Source organism: Terrapene carolina, unplaced genomic scaffold (assembly GCF_002925995.2).
Source record: "Terrapene carolina triunguis isolate 2854851 unplaced genomic scaffold, T_m_triunguis-2.0 Scaffold96, whole genome shotgun sequence".
Classification (NCBI taxonomy): domain Eukaryota; kingdom Metazoa; phylum Chordata; order Testudines; family Emydidae; genus Terrapene; species Terrapene triunguis.
Genome location: NW_020664447.1, coordinates 28,109,923 through 28,117,438, shown reverse-complemented (window position 1 = coordinate 28,117,438; position 7,516 = coordinate 28,109,923).

Here is a 7,516-nt window from a genome sequence, read left to right as displayed (position 1 = left end):
ATAATGGGATGGAAAATATGCTTATAAAAATAATGGATGATACCAAGCTGGGAGGGGTTGCAAGCAATTTGGAAGGCAGGATTAGAATTCAAAACAACCTTGACATATTAGAGAATTGGTCCAAAATCAACAGGATGAAATTCAATAAAGACAAGTGCAAAATAGTACACTTAGGAAGGAAAAATCAAATGCAGAGCTACAAAATGGGGAATAACTGGCTAGGCAGTAGTACTGCTGTGACACATGACCAGAAAGGGTTAAGAGTCCTGCAGGATGAATGACTCAAATTCAACCCTTAAGGACATATGGGGAGATAATATTTGTGTTTTTGTGTATTTACATATATATTGGTAGTGGTCAACAATGTAATCAACAGTCCCTGTCTATGCTGTATTCTGTTAATTCGGAGATCAAAAGAACATCCTAGCATTTAAATGAACTGTAAACATAGGATATCGCTGTATTAATCTCTCTTTGAAATGTATAGCCAATCATCTGCAAATGGTGGAAAGATAGGCAATTGCTTTATGTTAATCTGTATGAATAATTAATAACGATGCTTAGGAAATGAGGGCCTATTGTTCCCCAAGCAACTCCAACCTGTCAAAGAAGGCCTGAATTGTATAAAAGATGTTTGGGTCCCAATCCTTTTAATCTCAGATCTGCTTAAGATTCATCAGGGAAAGTTTGAGTCACAAGACTGAGATCCCAGTTAAGCTAGTACACCCTGAATATGATATTGGACATTGGATTATAACCTATGGACAGGACCGGCTCCAGGGTTCTGGCCGCCCCAAGCAGCCAAAAAAAAAAAAAAAAAGCCGCGATTGCGATTTGCGACGGCAATTCGGCGGAAGGTCCTTCGCTCCCAGCGGAAGTGAGGGACCGTCCACCGAATTGCCGCCGTAGCTGGAGGTGCCGCCCCTCTCCCAAGCGGCCGCCCCAAGCACCTGCTTGGCAAGCTGGTGCCTGGAGCCGGCCCTGCCTATGGACTAAATTCTAAAAGAACTCTTTGCAACTACAAAGCTCACCATCTCTGCTATGAATCTGAACCTCAAGAATTGAACTCATGTCTGTATGTATATTGATCTTTTAACCATACCCTCTCTTTCTTTTTTTAATAAATTTTAGTTTAGATAATAAGAATTGGCTATAAGCATGTATTTGGGTAAGATCTGGAATATTCATTATCCTGGGAGGTGTCCGATCCTTTGGGATTGATAGAACCTTTTCTTTTATATGATGAAATAAGATTTTCATTAATCTTCATGATATCTGACTTGGGAAACTAGGTGAAGGCCTGAGGCTGGGTTACTTTAAGGGAACTGTATTTTGGACTTCTGAGTAACCAGTGAGATAGAACGGAAGCTAATTTGGGCTCGCTTGGTAAAGCTAAGTATTGGAAAATCCACCAGCTTTGGGGATTGTCTGCCCCATTCTTTGCAATTCACCCTAATTGAGTCACAACTGCTGAAAAAGATTTGAGGGTTATAGAGGCTCACAAACTAAATATGAGCCAATAGTGTGATGCAGTTGCAAGAAAGGTTAATATCATTCTGGGGTGTATTAACAGGAGTGTTGTATGTAAGACATGGGAGGAAATTGTCCTGCTCTATTCAGCACTAGTAAGACCTCATCTGGAATACTGTGTCCAGTTCTGGGTGCCAGGCTTTAGGAAAAATGTGGACAAATTGGAGTGAGTCCAGAGTTAAAAGGTAAAAAGGTTTAGAAAACCTGACCTATGTGGAAAGGTTTAAAAACCTGGGCATGTTTAGTCTTGAGAAAAGAAGACTGAGGGGGGACCTTATAATAGTCTTCAATTATGTAAAGGGTGGTTATAAAAGAGGATGGTGATTAATTGCTCTCGGTGTCCACTGAAGGTAGAAGAAGAAATAATTTGCTTACTCTGCAGCAAGGGAGACTGAGATTAAATATTAGGAAAAGGTTTCTAACTAGAAGGATAGTTAAACTCTGGACTAGGCTTCCCAGGGATGTTGTGGAATCCTCATCATTGGAGGTTTTAAAGAACAGGTGAGACAAACACCTGTCAGGGAAGGTCTAGCTCAGTGGTTCTCAACCTTTTCTCATTTGTAGACCCCTAAAAAATGTTGAATGCTGGTGATGGCCCCTTTAGAAATCTTAGACATGGTCTGCAGACCCCCAGGAGTCCGGGGACCACAGGTTGGGAACCACTGGTCTAGATTTACTTGGTCCTGCCTCAGTGCAGGGGGCTAGCTTCGATGACGCTTGAGGTCCCTTTCAGCTCTTCATTTCTGTGATTCTGTGATTAGGAATAATAAAGTTTAGATGAAAAAAGAGAAAATTGTGTGTGGATTTATGATGTTTACATTCTGATGTTTGATTGTGCAATTCATGAATATGAAACAAATAATCTTTGAGCATGGACTAGCTGCATGTTATTGTTATTATACCAGGGGAAAGATTTCTGTATTTACATGTATATGGTTAAATGAGGTGGTCAGATGATGGAGTGAAGGGGGTTGTTATAGGAACCTAGGTAGGCTGATTACTCTGTGCCTTTATCAAATATCTACAATTGCTCAGAAATACCATTCACAGACACCTTTAAGAGAAGGTTTCCTAACTTTTCTGTGTTTAAATTTTAACCCTGTTATGTTTTTATGTTTATTTTTTTAGCTTTTAAAAATATTGTTTTAAAGTTGTTTTTGTACAGAGGAATAACTTAACAAGCTGAAAGTTTGGGTGTTGGTTTGGTTTCAGGTTTAAAGAAACACAGTACTTTACACCCTACCTTTAGATTTTGTTTAATAATATAGGATAAAATAAAAAGATTTTACAAGATTTAATGTCAATATATATAAAGGTTTTCACAGCATTTTTTAAAATGAACTTTTTAATCTTATTTTATTAAAAAAAGCATTATACCAGTTCACAAGGACTGGAAAGTGTAATTGCTTAAAAGAAAGTGACTAGCAACAAAAGTGAAACTGAATAGGCTGTTTTCATTGTCCAAGCTGAGAAAAAAAGAAAAATTTTAAAAATTGCATAAACTGTGAAAAGTAAATGATATTTTTAAAAAGTCTTCTATTTTAATATTCTAATGTATTATTTTTAATATGTAACATAGGAAAGGGAATATGTTTATTAAAAGTATATTATTTTTAAACCTAATTATGTCCCTTTAAACATTAAAGTGTTAATAGTAACCCAGGTCAGGATTTTCATAATGTATTTTTGAGTTTTAAAGGGACAGTGTACCTGTAGCAAGCTGAGATTTGCATGATTTCTCTTAATAACCACATGCCCCCATGTGGTTAAATCAAGAAATGCAAGTTAAAATTTCCAATAGACCAGGAGTTCTCAAACTGTGGGTCGTGACCCCATTTTAAGGGGTCGCCAAGGCTGGCTTAGACGAAGGCCAAGCCCGAGTCCAGTAGCCCAGGGCTGAAGCTGAAATCCTTGGGCTTCAGCCCTGGGTGGCGGGGCTCAGGTTACAGGCCCCCTGGCTGGGGCTGAAGGCCTTGGGCTTTGGCTTTGCCCCCCTATCCTCCACCAGGGGCAGTGGGGCTCGGGCAGGCTCAGGCTTCGGTCCCCCCTCCTGGGGTAATGTAGTAAATTTTGTTGTGAGAAGGGGGTCACGGTGCAATGAAGTTTGAGAATCCCTGCAATAGACGATCCAAGCACTGGGCTGTTCCATCAGAGCATTAGCCCAACTCCTGGCTCTCCCATTTGCTGAGAGTGTGTTTTGGACACTGAACGGGCCCCTCATAACTGCCTATAACAAAGGTGAATGCACTTGCAGACTCAGTGTTTTGCAAGAAAAATCTGCTTCCTCTTCAGCGGGCATGGAATAAATGCAGATGAAATTCTGTATGACCCAGGGATAAATCCACTGAGGAATTCCAGTCACTGCAGAATGACTGTACACACCTCTTTGCAGTATGAACAATTATAACCTCATCCCCTTAAGGTGTATGCACTAGCAAGAAAAAGGATGCTTGCAAACTTGGGATATGACTGGCTTGCTAGGCATTCACTTCAGGCCTGACCTTGAGGTCGTGGGCAAGAATGTGGCTCCAGGTCACCATGAACTGGACACTTATCTGAACCTTTGGGGCAGAAATCTTGCTTGAATAAGCTTTCCAGTTGAATGTCCATGTTAATTCTTATTTCATCTGTGCCACTTCACCCATCCCTAATTTTCTCAGCCTAGTCCCCATAGAAAACCACATGGTTCCCCCTCTCCCCTGACAATGGAGCCTGGTGAGTCAAATGAGTAGATCACAAAAAAGCTTCAATTCACAGTAATGCCATTGGCTGCTTTCCCCGGCTTGGATGCACCATCACAGTCACCCAGGGACATCTTGCTGAGGTACTGAGTTCTGCCTAAAAGAAAACCAGGTAACCACAGACATTTATGGGGCCAAATATCTCCCTGGTGTGACTCTTCTGAAGTCAATGGAGTTATCCAGGGCTGAACTTGGCCCTTGATGAGCATCTGTGGTAGCAAGAGCTGAACTTTTAATGCTTTTGCATTGGGGTTCAGTGCCTCTGAATATCCCAATATCTGGATACTCATCTGAAGCTTTTCCTAACATCTGAGGCCTCCACGCTAGGCCTTGAGTCCAAACCTCTTCCCAACATCTTATGCTATCTTTTTCTGGGGAAGCCAAGCATCCTGCTAGCCTCTCTGGGGTGTCTCATTCCCTTTCAGTTGGAGAGACAAGGTGACCTATTCTTCCCCTAAATCAAGGTCTCCTCTTCAGAGGGCAACTAGGATCTTTGCTGATTTGCTACTTACAAATGTAAGTTGCATTCTGGATCTTACATCCAGATTGTGCTGCAAGGGCATAAAATCCCAGAGCACCATCATATCCCTGCATTCCCACAGGATCAAAAGTTCTTCTGAGTAATTTCTTTCCATAACAATGTCGCTGTGGGCTGGGCTGGGTGGATGTGTTTGTATAGGTTTCTGCACAGCTGGAGGAAAAAGCCAGAGCACCAGTAATAGGACTAAATTCCTTCTGAGACAATGTCTCAAGTGCTGGGCCATTTGGATGCACTTGAATCTGCTCCTGCCGCACAGAAGCGAAGAAGAGAATTTGCATTAACACTGAAGTGAGGATGATTTATGTTCCTAAAATGAGACACTTGTAAACACACCCCCATAAAGAGGAGATAATAGCTCAGAAACTTCCACCCTAACCTAGAGAAATGACCGCTCATTTGTTCTAATAGACAAGGGTTCCAAAGAAAGTAACAAACTCTGGCCTGCTATTATTGATGTATTTCCATTCAGCCCCCAGGCTAGGGCTCGATCCTGAAAGTTGCTGAGTGCCATCAACTCGCACTGGCTTCAATGGGAGGTGAGGGTGCTCAGGCCTTGTAGTACAGAGCTCCTAGGCTGGGTCAAAATCTCTGTGTGTGTGTTTGATCCTTGTGATGCTGACACCATGTCGTATGTATAGATCTGTCTGTTAGTTCATTCCTAGTGTAGCCAGCACATACCATCTGGGTGAGGGCCCCTCATCCCCATATGAAATAGGCTGTGAACCTGTCTCCAGAAAGGATCTGTGTGAGGCCAGGGTCATTTGCATGGTGGTTCATTGGAGCTGTGATATCAAGGAGTACCCCTGACCATAGGTGCCCTAGGTACCTCTGTGAGACTGCAGAAGGGATGATGTGCTTTCTCCCCTGGCTTGGCCCTACCCGTCTCCTCAGGAGCAGCGCTCCTCCACAGTAATCGGCGGCAGCTCCTCCTCTGAAGCTGCGTTCTTGGCGGCGGGGGTCCTTCCGCTCCGGGTCTTCGGGGCACTTTGGCGGCGGGTCCCGGAGCAAGTGAAGGACCCGCCACCGAATTTCCGCCGACGACCCGGAGCGGAAGGACCCCTGCCACCGAATTTCCGCAGAGGACGGTGAAATGCCGCCCCCCACATCCTGCCGCCCTAGGAGACCGCCTAGGGTCGCCTAGTGGAAGTGCCGGCCCTGCCTCTCCTACTCACTTCTCCACTCAGCCCACATAGTCTTCACCCGTCCCCACACAGGCCTTGGAGAGGTCTCCTCAGGGTTAGGGTGAGGGAATAGGGAGGCAGAAGTGGTTGAGCCTCCTTCTATGTAGGAGATCTGCATACAAACAGCCCCATCCATGGGTTGATCTAAGATGGGCAGTATGGGCCCATATAGCACCATGTTAAATAGGTCACTGAGCTGTCAGACCTGCCTGGTAGTGCCATTCCATTCCATATTTTCTTAATAGAACTGGTCTGATGCTTTAGTACTCTCTGGGAGAGATAGCCGATGAGATGAACCTAGCGATAACAGATTTACTGGAAAGTAGGAGGGGGCTTGACTGTGGCCTCAGCTGAAACCTTAAAGGTCCAACCCACTTTTTTTCACTCATTTTCAAAACCCAATATGATGGGCCTCCATGCTTTAGGCAGAGCCCTTTGGGACACCAAAGCAGTGTATCTTCCCTGGCTGATCCATGGCATACACACAATGAGACACACTCATAACTAAGGCTATGATTTTGTCACAGTTATTTTTAGTAAAAGTCACAGACAGAACATGGGCAATAAACAATATATCATGAAAGCCTGAGCCCTGCATCCAGGGCTGACAGCCGGAGCCCCACTGCCCGGGGCTGACAGCCGGAGCCCCACCACCCGGGGCTGAAGTCGCGGAGGTCATTTAAAATCATGGAAACTGTGACCAACTCGTAGCCTTACTCATAATACATATATAAGAGATACTCGCAGCTCACACACACAACACATGCTTGTGAGACATACTCACATCTAACACATATGTGAACCCGCACTATGAGACACACTCACAGATCAGTCATTATCCACACTTGTGAGATACACTCACGGCTCACGCACACATGAACCTTAACTGAGACACATGAGATACTCAAAGCTCACACACTGCTCATGCATATTAGAGACACTTCCAGAGCACATGAACATGAACCTCCATCCCATCATGTATAGAGTCATCTGCCACATGTGCACGTACTCCATACTCATGGAGCACTAGAGTTGCCAACTGTTCCTTATTACAAGGGGCGTCCTTTATTTTTTCATCTCTGTACTACAAGATCAGTAATTGCTGAGTGCTGCAAAAAGCAGCAAAAAATACCCCTGGTGAATGTAGGTGAGTACTGCTTGTTGTTATTATTATTATTAATAATAATAATGATAATAATGATAATATCAGGTGGAGGGGTGGGGTGGGGTGCTAAGAAAAGAGTCCCTTATTTTTGAAATACAGTGTTGGCAACCCTACTCATGACTCACTTTCACAGCACATGTACAAGAGACATGGTGTACGTCCAAATGACCCCATCATGGTTTGTGCACCAGATGCACTCCCCGCATGCGTGTAATCCACATTCACCAGGGACAGCTCTATTTACCACTCAGAGCTAAGCAAGTGGATGCAAAATTATTAAGTGATTGTGTGAGTGACGTTGGAGATAGATAGGTGACCATTGCCCAGCTGAGGGGATAATTCTCCTCTCTAATCTCTC